We start from the raw sequence: 15,710 nt of genomic DNA on the forward strand, positions 1-15,710 counted from the left end.
ATATATTTTTTTTAATTTTAGTATGGTTTTTGTTTGAGGACAAACATGACGCCAATCTTCCCAATTGTTAGAAAGCCCACTGTTTATTATGTATAATATGAGTATTTGGTGAAAATTGTTTTGTCCTACTCATTTCGGCAGTTCTTGAACTATAGTGTGAACTGTGACAACAGTTTGTTTACATGTAAAATCGTCCACTCCTTCTTTGTCCCATTTTGTCCACCAAACGTTTCATACTGTGCTTGAATGCACAAAGGTGCATTTTGTTAATGTTATTCATTTGTTGGAGTGCTAATCAGGCTATTTAGGCGAGTTGTATGTACAATTTGCATCATTATGCCTCATTTGTAGGTATATTTAATTTACTTTACTCACGGATGAGAGTATTTGGATGAACATTGTTTTGTCCTACTAATTTTGGCGGTTCTTGAACTCACCAAAGTGTGGACTGTAACGCAAAAGTTTTACATTTAAAATATTCCACTCCTTCTTAGTCTCATTTTGTCCACCAAAAGTTTTATGCGGTGCGTGAATGCACAAAGGTGCATTTTGTTGATGTTATTGACTTGTTGGAGTGCTACTCTGGCATTTTTTTGTTTGTTTTAGTATGGTTTTTGTTTGAGGACAAACATGACACAAACCTTCCCAATTGTTAGAAAGCCTACTGTTTAAAGGGGAACATTATCACCAGACTTATGTAAGCGTCAATATATACCTTGATGTTGCAGAAAAAAGACCATATATTTTTTTAACCGATTTCCGAACTCTAAATGGGTGAATTTTGGCGAATTAAACACCTTTCTATTATTCGCTCTCGGAGCATCGGGAAGCAATCCGCCATTTTCTCAAACACCGAGTCAAATCAGCTCTGTTATTTTCCGTTTTTTCGACTGATTTCCGTACGTTGGAGACATCATGCCTCGTCGGTGTGTTGTCGGAGGGTGTAACAACACGAACAGGGACGGATTCAAGTTGCACCAGTGGCCCAAAGATGCGAAAGTGGCAAGAAATCGGACGTTTGTTCCGCACACTTTACCGACGAAAGCTATGCTACGACAGAGATGGCAAGAATGTGTGGATATCCTGCGACACTCAAAGCAGATGCATTTCCAACGATAAAGTCAAAGAAATCTGCCGCCAGACCCCCATTGAATCTGCCGGAGTGTGTGAGCAATTCAGGGACAAAGGACCTCGGTAGCACGGCAAGCAATGGCGGCAGTTTGTTCCCGCAGACGAGCGAGCTAAACCCCCTGGATGTCTTGGCTCACACCGTCCCGAAGATGATCAAGAGAAGAATATCGACCCTAGCTTCCCTGGCCTGCTGACATGAGGGTATGTGTACAGAATATATTAATTGATGAAAATTGGGCTGTCTGCACTCTCAAAGTGCATGTTGTTGCCAAATGTATTTCATATGCTGTAAACCTAGTTCATAGTTGTTAGTTTCCTTTAATGCCAAACAAACACATACCAATCGTTGGTTAGAAGGCAATCGCCGAATCCGTCCTCGCTTTCTCCCGTGTCGCTGGCTGTCGTGTCGTTTTCGTCGGTTTCGCTTGCATACGGTTCAAACCGATATGGCTCAATAGCTTCAGTTTCTTCTTCAATTTCGTTTTCGCTACCTGCCTCCACACTACAACCATCCGTTTCAATACATTCGTAATCTGTTGAATCGCTTAAGCCGCTCAAATCCGAGTCTGAATCCGAGCTAATGTCGCTATAGCTTGCTGTTCTTTCCGCCATGTTTGTTTGTGTTGGCATCACTATGTGACGTCACAGGAAAATGGACGGGTGTTTATAACGATGGTTGAAATCAGGCACTTTGAAGCTTTTTTTAGGGATATTGCGTGATGGGTAAAATTTTGAAAAAAACTTTGAAAAATATAATAAGCCACTGGGAACTGATTTTTAATGGTTTTAACAATTCTGAAATTGTGATAATGTTCCCCTTTAATATGTTTGTGTGTATGCTTCACTGATGAGAGAGTATTTGGTGAACATCGTACTAATTTCGGCGGCTCTTGAACTCACCATAGTGTGGACAGTGACGCAACAGTTTGTTTGCATGTAAAATCTTCCACTCCTTCTTTGTCGCATTTTGTCCACCAACAGTTTTATACTGTGCGTGAATGCACAAAGGTGAGCTTTGTTGATGTTATTGACTTGTTGGAGTGCTACTCAGGCATATTTGGTCAGTACAAGCTAACGAATGCTAGCATGCTATTTAGGATAGCGTTATGTACATATTGCATCATCATGCCTCATTTGTAGGTATATTTGAGCTTGTTTCATTTTGTTTACTTGTATCCTCTTTGTATATAATTTAGTTGTGCATGTCTCATGACACATTTTCTGTATGTAATATTGTCTGCATTTCAGATGGTTGTTTGTGTGCCATGTTGTTCCAGACCACAGCAAATGTTACTTAGCTTGCCAAAAAATTTAATAAATATATTGTGTGTCCTTTAACTTGGACAAAAAAATCTATACCTTTGGCCATTAAAAGCCAGTAATTTCCAGGATTTAGCCTCTGTTTTACTAATGGATTCTAATGTTGTAAAAATGTGTAGAATAAATATTACATTTCAACATTTCTGTCAACAAAGATTTGCTTCAGCCTGCAACACATAGCCATTTTGATAGTAGGCTAATATAGCTAATATAGACACTTACATCATGTGTTGCCTTCATTATAAACATACTTTTAAAGTCATTTTGATAGTAGGCTATTATAGTTAATATAGACTCTTACATCATGTGTTGCCTTCATTATAGATTTATATACGGCTTTTAATTTTTTGCGGCTCCGGGCAGATTCAGTTTTTTGTATTTTTGGTCCAATATGGCTCTTTCAACGTTTTGGGTTGCTGACCCCTGATTTAACCACATGAAAGAGCTACATAAAAAAAGAATCTGGGTTTAAGTGTTCTTGCCTGGAAATTACATGTGACATGCAGTGAAAAGGTGTTGAAAATATGAACGTTGGTAGCAAACCAATATTTACTTTTAGTCGTTCAAGGGAGTGTCTCAGTTAAAAAACGATTAAAAAGTGGGACCTACACACTGTGAGTTAATATTAGTCATTCACATCTGGAATGGATGTTTTTTTGTTGTAAAGCACCTGTGTTCTGAAGCAGGAATTTCATAAAGTATTATTGTTATACATTGAAGCTATATAACAATGTAACACTGGGTAAATAACATTTCCCTCACATGTATAAATAATGCATGCTTCAATTAAAGTGGATGCAGTATTAAACAGCGTGATTACATATACCGTATTTTCCGGATTATAAGGCACACTTAAAATCCTTTTTTTTTTCTCGAAACTCGACAGTTCGCCTAATAACATATGTTTATGTATGGAATAATTCGGGTTTTGCTTACCAACCTCAAAACTATTTTATTTGGTACATGGTGTAATAATAAGTGTGACCAGTAGATGGCAGTCAAACATAAGAGATACGTGTAGACTGCAATATGATGGCAATGTGACTCAAATAAACAACACAAACGTGTTATATGTTCCATAGAAAATATAGAACACACGGCGCTCAAAAATCTATCAAAATGTTTTAGTCCAACTTTGGTAAGCAATGAAGCCGCACCGCTTGATGGATTGTCAGCACATTAAACATACAAGTATTATTATGGTGTGTGTATAAGGTAAGACATATTATTTGGCGTTTTGTTTCGCAATATTATGCAAAAAAAACTTTTCTTACCTTCTGGTACCTGCTGATCTGTATTTGGGATCTGCATAAATCCCGATAAGCTTCTTCTTTTTCTCTATCTTCTTGTTATGGGACATTCATCCTCCGCTGTTGCCATTTCTACTATAAAGTAGTGTAAAGTTCTTACTTATATCTGTCAGTAAACTCTTCATGAAAGCACTAAAACATACCGGTGTAGTGAGTTTAGACTATTCACCCAAGGAACTTTGGTTATTAGAGAGTTCCGATCGGAAGGTTTTTCACGGGACACATTGTTGTTTCCGGATGAGGAGATGCTGCTCTGTTATTGATTTAAGTAAATTCTGAATGTCATTAAAACAGTTAGCTCCATCTTTCGACACTTCTTCCACCCCCGTCTTTGCACGCTACACCGCTACAACAAAGATGACGGAGAAAAGACGCTGCCGAAAGTGTGCCACGTAAATAAGACCGCCCACAAAACGGCGCATCCGTAAGCGACTGTCAGAAAGCGGCTTGAAGATGATCTGTAAAACATCATTTATGCAACATTTTGACCAAAGAACTACCATTACATGTTATGTAGACCACAAAGAAGTGTTTTACATTTAGAAAACATTTATAAACATGACTCCTTTAATGCGTCTTATAGTCCGGTGCGCCTTATATATGGAAAAGATCGAAAATAGACCATTCATCGACAGTGCGCCTAATAATCCGGTGCGCCCTATGGTCCAAAACATACGGTACTTGTTTTCAATTGCTTTGATATAGCTAAAACAAAATACATATAATATGATCATTTAAATATCTCATCTTACTCTGCATGTTTGGTTCTTTGCTGCCACCTGATACTGTACATTGCAACAACAGTTTGTCTGGGAATTTTATAGCATGCAATTGAGACTACCAAATTGGAATTTCGCTAACATATTAAATGTATTACTGAGATGTATTGACCATGCAATACAGTTACAAAGTAAACTGTACTGTTTAGACCTGTTGCATGTTGGACATGAACCATTAAATTATATCAGTACGCGATAGCTTTAAATCCCAGTAATCATCTTTAATAATTTAGTTTTATATAAAAATCCCAAATGCCATGTAGAGTTTGAAATTAGACATCAACTTGCTGACACACCACTTCTCTAAAGTCACACAAAAAGTCTGCATATTCATTTGAATTTGAAGAGAAAAGCTTGTCTCACGGACATATCCTTTACAAGGAGCTGCCACTGACTGGGAGCTTAAAAGAGCAAACCATGGCATTCTATTGTGACTGTTAATGCATGTAACATGGAAATGTGTGTGCGACTGTGTGTGTGTGTGTGTGTGTGTGTGTGTGTGTGTGTGTGTGTGTGTGTGTGTGTGTGTGTGTGTGTGTGTGTGAGGCGGGACTGGAAGCACACATTCAAGTGTCTTGCAACCCAAGCTGGCCCTTAGTGTTCCCCACGCCTCTCGTCTGCTGGGGCGACATGCCGCCGCAGCCACAACACAACAAAGACAGTTGTGTGTTCTCCCCCTGCAGACTCTCTTATGCAGCGTGACGTGAACCTCTAAAAAAAATCTAACCTGATTGATTGATCACCTTGTAGTGCATTTCCTGTGTACAACTCGTTTAGTGCAGCTAGTGTTGTCCCGATACCAATATTTGTAATACTTTCCGATACTTTTCTAAATAAAAGGGACCACAAAAAATGGCATTATTGGCTTTATTTTAACAAAAAAAATCTTAGGGTACATTAAACATATGTTTCTTAATGCAAGTTTGTCCTTAAATAAAATAGTGAACATACAAGACAACTTGTCTTTTAGTAGTAAGTAAGCAAACAAAAGCTCATAATTTAGTCTGCTGACATATGCAGTAACATATTGTGTCATTTTCCATTATTTTTCTATTTTTTGTCAAAATTATTAAGGACTTGTTCATTTACTGTTAATATCTGCTTACTTTCTCTTTTAACATGTTCTATCTACACTTCTGTTAAAATGTTTTTTTTGCATTTATTCTTCTATTGTTTGATACTTTACATTAGTTTTGGATGATACCACAACTTTGGGTATTGATCCGATACCTAGTCATTACAGGATCATGCATTGGTCAACAGTTTGTTTACATGTAAAATCATCCACTCCTTCTTTGTCTCATTTTGTCCACCAAACGTTTTATGCTGTGCGTGAATGCAGAAAGGTGCGCTTTGTTGATGTTACTGACTTGTTGGAGGGCTAATCAGGCATATTTGGTCAGTGCAAGCTAATCAATGATAACATGCTATTTAGGCTAGCTATATGTACATATTGCATCATTATGCCTCATTTGTAGGTATATTTGAGCTCGTTTAATATCCTTTAATTGTATCCTCTCTGTATATAATTTAGATTTGCATGTCTCATGACACATTTCAGATAGTTGTTTGTGTGCCATGTTGTTCCAGACCACGGCAAACATTACCTAGCTTGCCAAAGATTGTAATAAATCTATCAAAAGAAGACAGCCTGCCGTTTCCTTTAACTTGGACACACACATCTATACCTTTGGTCATTAAAAGCCAGTAATTTCCAGGAGTTATCTCACCTTCCGATTTTGATTTACTAATGGTTTCTAATGTTGTAAAAATGTGTAGAATAAATATTACATATCAACATTTCTGTCAACGGAGATTTGCTTCAGCCTGCGACACATAGTCATTTTGATAGTAGGCTATTATAGCTAATATAGACACGTACTTCATGTGTTGCCTTCGTTATAAGACGTATATACGGCTTTTCATTTTTTCCGGCTCCGGACAGATCTGTTTTTTCGTATTTTTGGTCCAATATGGCTCTTTCAACGTTTTGGGTTGCCGACCCCTGGTTTAAGCAAATGTTTCCTCTGAAGAAAAGATGTAGGTCCTGCAGTATTTATAAACTTTAGTATCCAGTATAAATACCAACTCCGCAGTGTAAATCCTAACTGTTTGGTCTACATAATCATTCCAATGGATTTCAACACAACCTCCGCTCGACCCTATGAGGTGAAAGAACTGTGTCACACATCCGACAGCTGTGTCATGCAGCATATACTCTGTAATATTGTCCAGATGCTCCACTAGAAGACAGCAGGACGTCTTGTTTCATAAACAACGCAAACATGTCAACACAACTATGGATTTACTTTTGTCCCTGTTCCAGTTTAAATTAAGACTCCAGTGTTGCAGACCAAAAAAAAAAAATGCCTATGTACTAAGGCAAAGACGTATTTGGGATGCACGAGTCATCAATAATAGGGGGAATTGCCAGCATTGGTCAAAGTGAATGAACGGATTAGAATGCTGTGCTAGTTAACATTCAATATCATTCCTGTATTGCGGTTCAACTTGTGAATTAATCTATCCGCTGTGCAGTGAGCCAGGAGCCCACACTAATTTGATTACTGTCCCAAGCAGGGGGCTCTCCTGTGGGGCTTCAAAGAGGGCAGATCAGAGGCTATGTGAGGAAAAAGCTGGGCTACAACACACATTTTGTGAATAACTATTCTGACCTTAAACATATTCAGAGGTTTTATCGTTCACAATCATTGGGAAATACATGACGACGGATGTATATGTATTTTTTTAATGCATTCTAACTCATAAATAAAGAGATACAAGTCCGGAGCCATGAGATACTCTATTCCGTCCAGAAAACCCAATAAAAAAACATCCATACATTTCATACATTGAATATTAACCAAGTATTAGTGATATTGTTATTACAAGTGCTAACGCAGACAAACTATTTATAGGGGCGCCGTGATCACGAGCTTGTGTGCCAATGTTGACATGATCAGCTGCTGCGTCGTTCCCTTGCTCGTCAATCTTTATTGTCATAAATCGTGCCTCTCACCTGGATAGTAGAAGGGCGAGGACATATTCCGAGACTTTGACAGCCAATTTAGACCCGGGAATGGCGAGAACGACACAAAAACACCCATTATGAGTCATTTTTCATCTAAATGGGACTATATCAACATCCGAGCAGTTGGCATGCTAATTGACAGCAGACCTTGTACAGTAAGTGATGTTTTATTATGTTTGTTGGCTCTCATGAAGTCTGCAGTGAGTAATAATCAGTGATGAAGAAAAAAAAAAAGCAGACGGCGCAATGCATTTTCGAAATTAAAGCGCCATATTCTTAAAAGGATCAAAATACGTAAATATTTAATGTTATTATAAATGTGCCTGTTACTACATTGGTGGTGCGGGCCCCTTAATGGTGGGGGTTTTCCATTCCATGCGGCGTATGTTCTTTTTTAATTAATTGTATTTGGGATTGCGACTGCGTCATGTACAATTGGCTAAGTCTTCTCCGTGATGAGGGTGAGTACATAACGTGCTAAATGGCTAACTGAATGATTTTGTGAGTGCATTTAGTTCAATGTAAACAATGTCATTGGTCGGATCGACGAGGCTACATTTATTGTGAAACTTGAAAATACGGAACAATCCATAAATTTGCTGCAACATTGTATAAAGCGCAGGGTTCAAAGCCTTGGAAAAAAATCGAGCAGTTTATAGTCCGGAAGTTTTTCTCATCAACCGACAGTATACAATATTTCCGATTTCTGATTGGAATTTCGCTTACAAATTGCTTAACGTAAAAACCAAATGCCGATGAAAACTGTTATTTTGTGCACGATAATAAAAATAAGGACTTTGTATAGGAACACTTCACTGACCTAAAATTATCAAAATAAGCATATAGAACTTTTCTGAACGACATGCAAGATTAAATATACAGTCTAAATGTCTTAGAGCAGAGATTCTCAAACTGTGGTTAAAGATTTGATTAATTATTTAAGTACAGTGTTTTAATTTCCCGTATGCAAACACAGTGTTACTGTTCAAACTGTGTGTAATGTTACAGTGGCCAAAAGTATTAAATATACTTGTTAAAGAAAACCTATGCCTGGTTTTAAATGAATACTTGGGCCTACTACGCTACTGTATTTGAATGTTGGTCATTATCGTGGTAGTTGGAGAGCCAAGAGTTTTCTGGGGTTGTACTTGGTGAAAAACTACAGTTTTATAGGGTTCATGTTGGGTCAGGTAGGTTGCTGTTTATTAGTTCATATTGAACACAGAGGTCACATTCAACCCATTCAATCATTTCAGGATCTATATCAGTCCCCAAATGAGCCTCGTTTCCTCCTTCATTCTCCTCTGACAGTCCTCTAAGGTTCGTCAGCCTGCTTATGCTACGCTACACACTCCTGAAATATTAATGGGGTCATAATTGAACTGCCACACTGTTGAAGTGCAGGAAAATTGAGCAATTACAGAAGCAAATCATCTAATATTGTTACCACTTCCCAATCTCATTTAGCGCCTTGTTTTAGATTGTGTCCGACCAATAATGTTTTTAATAATAGATGACATGCATGAGCAAACGTGTAGTAGCAAACATATTCTACTTATTACTGCTAAAGCTTTACACAAAACACTAAATTGTGGAAAACGTGGAAAGAAAGAAAGACATACCGTATTTTCCGGACTGTAAGGCGTACTTAAAGTAATTTGTTTTTGTCTAAAAACTCGACAGTGCGCCTTGTAACCCATTGCGCCTAATGTACAGAATAATTCTGGTTTTGTTTACCGACCTCGAAGCAATTTTATTTGGTGCATGGTGTAATGATAAGTTTGACCAGTAGATGGCAGTCAAACATAAGAGACACATGGAAACTGCAATATGATGCCAATATGACTCAAGTAAACAACACCAACATTTTATATGTTCCAATGAAAATATAGAACATTACACACGGCGCTCAAAAATCGATCAAAATGTTTTAGTATGACTTTGGTAAGCTATGAAGCCGCACCACTTGATGGATTGTCGGCGCATTAAACATACAAGTATTTTTATGGTGTGTGTAGAAGGTAAGATATATTATCTGGTGTTTTGTTTCGCAATATTACGCAAAAGCAACTTTTCTTACCTTCTGGTACCTGCTGATCTGTATTTGGGATCTGCATAAGTCCTGAAAATGTGCACCTTATAATCCGGTGCGCCCTTTGGTCCGAAAAATACGGTACATTATTATTACTTTACCTCATAAAACTACAATAGTAGTAGTAGATTGTGTAGGCATGATACAATTGCTCTGATTAAATTTATTTCAATTGGCGGCGCTGTTTTCACCAATTAAACTTGTATCCTGAGGTACCAATAATGTTAACTTTAGCCATTTTTTATTTTGGCATTTTTGCCCCAATCCGCCCCTGCTTGAAAATGATGTTATAATATTCTCTGATCTCGTTCTCATGAACCCCCAATTGTGTATTGTCACATCTGTAGTAATGATTTACCAATTAATCTTGGAATGTTTATTAGTACTAAAATGCCACCACCTCTTTGTTTCTATCACAAGTCATTTGTTAGCCATCTTTCAAAGAAGACATTTTGATTTGGAGGCAACCAGAACCAGATCCAGCAACCATAACGTGCAACAACAAATGCCATACTGTCTGTAAAGTAAATGTTTCGTCATATTATAGTTTGAAAAATTGTGCGAGTCCGCCAACATAGTCGAAACGCTTCTTCTTTTTCTCTATCGTCTTGTTATAGGACATTCATCCTCCGCTGTTGCCATTTCTAATATAAAGTAGTGTAAAGTTCTTACTTATATCTGTCAGTAAACTCGCCATGAAAGCGCTAAAACATACCGGTGTTGTGAGTTTACATTATTCACCCAAGGAACTTTAGTTCTTAGAGAGTTCCGGTTGGACGTTTTTTCACGGGACACATTGTTGTTGTTTCCAGATGAGGAGATGCTGCTCCGTCATTGATTGAAGTAAAGTCTGAATGTCATTAAAACAGTTAGCTCCATCTTTTGACACTTCTTCCACCCCCGTCCTTGCACGCTACAACGCTACAACAAAGATGACGGTGAGAAGACGCAGTCGAAGGTGAGCCACGTAAATAAGACCGGCCACAAAACGATGTATCCTGAAGCGACTGTCAGAAAGCGGCTTGAAGATGATCTGTAAAACACAATCCACGCAACATTTTGACCAAAGAACTACCATTACATTACAGCTTACTTGCCAACCTTGAGACTTCCGATTTCGGTGGGTGGGGGGGCGTGGTCGGGGTGGGTCGGGGGCGTGGTTGGGGGCGTGGCTAAGAGGGGAGGAGTATATTTACAGCTAGAATTCACCAAGTCAAGTATTTCATATACCGTATTTTCCGCACCATAAGGCGCCCTGGGTTATAAGCCGCGCCTTCAATGAACGGCATATTTCAAAACTTTGTCCACCTATAAGCCGCCCCGTGTTATAAGCCGCATCTAACTGCGCTAAAGGAATGTCAAAAAAAACAGTCAGATAGGTCAGTCAAACTTTAATAATATATTAAAAACCAGCGTGATGTGGGCGCGCATGGAGTCGTATATCAACATGGACGGAGCTGCGTGAAAAAAGCCACCCGGCCTCTTCGCGTAAACTTACCTTAACCACTCGCTCATCTTTTCTTCATCCATCCATCCCTTCGAGTTAGCTTTTATGATGACGCCGGCTGGAAAGGTCTCTTTTGGCAAGGTCTTCCTTTTGAATATCACCATGGGTGGAAGTTTCTGGCCATTAGCATGGCAAGCTAGAACCACAGTGAAGGATGACTTCTCATTCCCTGTGGTGCGAATATTCACCGTACGTGCTCCCGTTGTATCCACAGTGCGGTTCACAGGAATATCAAAAGTTAGTGGAACCTCGTCCATGTTGATAATGTTCTCTGGCCGGATCTTTTTTTCAGCTATCTTGTTTTTACAATATGCACGGAAAGTAGCCAGCTTTTCTTGAAAGTCTTTAGGCAGTTGCTGTGAAATAGTAGTCCGTGTGCGGATGGAGAGATTGCGTCTTTTCATGAACCGGAAACCTGTCGCTTAGTAGGAGCCATTTTGTGGTCTTTACAGATGTAAACACACAAAGGAAATGAAACGTAATATCCGCGCGCTTCTTCTTCTTCTACGCGGGCGGGTGGTTGCTTACAGTAGAAGAAGAAGCGCTTCCTGTTCTATGGGGGCGGGTGCTTACCTTGGCGGTTGCTTGCGTAGAAGAAGAAGCACTTCCTCTTCTACGGGGAAAAAAGATGGCGGCTGTTTACCGTAGTTGCGAGACCGAAACTTTATGAAAATGAATCTTAATATTAATCCATATATAAAGCGCACCGGGTTATAAGCCGCACTGTCAGCTTTTGAGTAAATTTGTGGTTTTTAGGTGCGGCTAATAGTGCGGAAAATACGGTATATATACAGTATATATATATATATATATATATATATATATATATATATATATATATATATATATATATATATATATATATATATATATATATATATATATACAGTATATATATACATATATATATATATATATATATATATATATATATATATATATATATTATAAAATAAATATATATATATATATGTATATATATATATATATATATATATATATATATATATATATATATATATATATATATATATATATATATAGCTAGAATTCACTGAAAATGAAGTATTTTCATATATATATATATATATATATATATATATATATATATATATATATATAAGAAATACTATCTATCAAGAGGGACAGAGACAGCGCACAGTGCATGTGGATCACATGTTACCATGGCGAGAAAGCATGGAGAGACTGCCAGTTATCTAGTCTCCACCAGTTGCAGAAAATGTGCCATCAGTACAACTGGACAGTGCTGTTTCAGTTCCATCATCAGGACCATCAGTGAGTCAGTAACAAACTAGTCTCATCATTGAACCAGATTCAAGGGCTGCTGAGTTGCCATCATCAGAACCCAGATCACCCACAACAAAAACCCCACCAGTGATCCGCAGGTACCCAGAAAGGTTTCGAGTACCACCAAAAAAACTGAATCTCTGAAGACAGTATACAAATCTGTGTTAAAGATGTACAAATACTGTTTGTATAATAAGCATGTTATTGTTTACAAATGAGGGTTAAGAGTTCAGTACTAAAAAAAAAAAGAATGTGGCTTAAGTACAGTTTTTTAATTGAGCTGCTGCATTTTTTGGTTGGGTTGTTTATTTCTTTTGAGTAACTTCTACAATTCTAAAAGAGGAGGAATGTAATGGAGTGATCTATGTTTGTCTGTTGCCATCTCCTGGTGAATGTTGGCTATAGCGTACTGGGGTTACTTTTTGGTTGGCCAACGATTTACGTGGTGTTGCGCACCTGACGTCAAGTGTGTGAGTCTGTTCTGAAGTCTACAGTAAAGAGACGTACTTCATCACCTCGCCTGTTTATTGCCTCCAACTCAATATATTACAACAACATTGCTCCATGCGGACCTGGAGGGGGCGTGGCCTCCAGGTCCGCCTGAATTTCCGGAGATTTTCGGGAGAAAATTTGTCCCGGGAGGTTTTCGGGAGAGGCGCTGAATTTCGGGAGTCTCCCGGAAAATCCGGGAGGGTTGGCAAGTATGCATTACAGTAGACCACAAGGAAGTGTTTTCCATGTAGAAAAAAATATATATAATAAAATGAATCGTTTAACGTTTGTTTACATGCTTTTTTTTATTTATCTTTGCTGTTTGGGCTTATTGTACCCTAATTAGAATAAACACTAAAAATGATATTTTAATATGATGTACTTAGTCCATGAGTACACAAAAGTGTACTTAATCTATAGTGACATGCACATTTTTATTTTTACACTTTTTTTTCCAAATTCCATTGTATGTTATACTCTTCCGACACCACCAGATAACAGTATAAGTGTCCATATGTCGGCATAAGACCCCAATTCAGTAGTGTACACAATTTTGGAAATAAGAGCTAAAAGGTGCTGTCCACGCATGTGGCCACTAAGGCCTTTAGAGGTTAATGCGCCCTATAGTTGGGTCCGCCTTATAAATGAAAAACATTGAAAATAGACCAGTGCGCCTGATAATCCGGTGCGCCCTATGGTCCGGAAATTATAGTATTTTTTTGTATATTTTTTTTTACATGTAATGTGGACAAATCAGACATTCACAACTAGAAAATAATCGATAAAAGTTTCAACACCTTTTTATTCCTATTGTCTTTTTCTTCAATGATCAAATTAGAGTGAAATACTTGTCATGGAGGAGTGTGGAGCTTCCATCACAGGTCTTTAGCAAAGACAATATTTTAATCCGGGCTGACAAGACGACGAGCCGCTTAATCCTATTACAGGCTTGCACAGTAAACTACAGGACGCCCCCACTCGCACGTCTGTTGTCTTTGTGTGAGGAAGCAGCATATGCTGCCAGCTCGCCTACTGTACTGAACTTTGTATTCTTACTCCCGGATCCCACCCGCTCGAAAAAACACACCCGCAAGTGCGTGAAATACCCTTGGAAACAACTTGTCTGTATGTCTGTTGTTTCTTCTTCCATCTGGGTATGGTAGATTGGATGCTGCATTAGTAAATGTGTCTGAGGGTCAAAGCAAACGGGCAAGGCCAGACCAGATGGTAGGAATATGACGGTCGAGCTTGCCAGAAAAATAGACAGGTTAGCCAGTTTTTATTTTCCTCCTGCAAAATGATTGAATGCATCATAGAGATCTGAGATTTGTAGCAAAAAATGTCATTTTCGCTCCCTGTATCGAACATTCATTTATTATCACACTTGTACAGAGCCCCTAAAGCATGGGTGTCAAACTCTGGCCCGCGGGCCAAATTTTCATTTGGCCCTTGAGGCAATATCAAATTAACATTAGAGCTTGCCCGCCGGTATTATATAGCCGCAGTGCCCCTGTAACACTGCATTCACCGCTAATACTCATACTTGCCAACCCTCCCGATTTTCCCGGGCTAACCATTCTCCCAAATTTCTCCCGATTTCCACCCGGACAACAATATTGGGGGCGTGCCTTAAAAGGCACTGCCTTCAACGTCCTCTACAACCTGTCGTCACGTCCGCTTTTCCTCCATACAAACAGCGTGCCGTCCCAGTCACATACTATATGCGGCTTTTATACACAAGTGAATGCAAGGCATTCTTGATCAACAGCCGTACAGGTCACACTGAGGGTGGCCGTATAAACAACTTTAACACTGTTACAAATATGCGCCACACTGTGAACCCACACCAAACTCGAATGACAAACACATTTTGGGAGAACATCCGCACCGTAACACAACATAAACACAATAGAACAAATACCCAGAATCCCTTGCAGCACTAACTCTTCCGGGACGCTACAATATACACCCCCCGCTACCACCGAACCCCGCCCACCAAGTTAATTTTGATATTTACCTCAGAAGGCTGCAAATAGAAAAGAGGCATTCAATTTTTTATTTAAATTGTATTTAATATACCATTGATGTTTTTTCGTTTGTTTTTTGAAAGTTGATTTTGCACTATTAAGTTATATAAGCTTTATTCCATATTCAGTGTTAAAGCTAATCAGTGTAGCAAACTGAGCAATAATTAATGTTTTATTCCTGCACTTTCTCTTGCTACTTCAAGGCTTGAATGTTTGATTAATTCATTATTGTTATTTTATTTTCAAATTTATTATTGGCTTGCGGAAAAAGTTTATTTCGATATTTACCTCAGACTGTTGCAAATAGAAAAGAGGCATTCCATTTTTATTTAAATTGTATTTGATATGCCTTTGATATTTTTGTATTATTATTATTTGAAAGTCGATTTTGCATGTCACTATAAAGTTATATAAGCCTTGCTTGTTCAATATTCAATGCACAACTTGTTTGGGTCCCTATTAAAAGGTTAATTTGTCCAACCTTGGCCCGCGGCTTTGTTCAGTTTTAAATTTTGGCCCACTCTGTATTTGAGTTTGACACCCCTGCCCTAAAGGGACATGGATAATAATAATAATAATAATAGATTTTATTTGTAAAAAGTACTGTACATTGAGTAAACAACCTCAAAGTGCCACAGTGTATTAAAAAATAAATAAATATATAAATAAACTATTACAAAAAAAATAAAATTAAAAAACAAAAAAAAATAAAG

General features: G+C 38.1%; 1 protein-coding gene across 9 annotated transcripts in view; it reads left to right on the plus strand.

Moving 5' to 3' along the window:
• The window catches only part of chl1b (cell adhesion molecule L1-like b), a 389,182-nt gene that overhangs the window by 109,477 nt on the left and 263,995 nt on the right, over positions 1 to 15,710 (plus strand). The window lies entirely within an intron of this gene.

This window comes from Nerophis lumbriciformis, linkage group LG28 (assembly GCF_033978685.3).
Source record: "Nerophis lumbriciformis linkage group LG28, RoL_Nlum_v2.1, whole genome shotgun sequence".
Taxonomy (NCBI): domain Eukaryota; kingdom Metazoa; phylum Chordata; class Actinopteri; order Syngnathiformes; family Syngnathidae; genus Nerophis; species Nerophis lumbriciformis.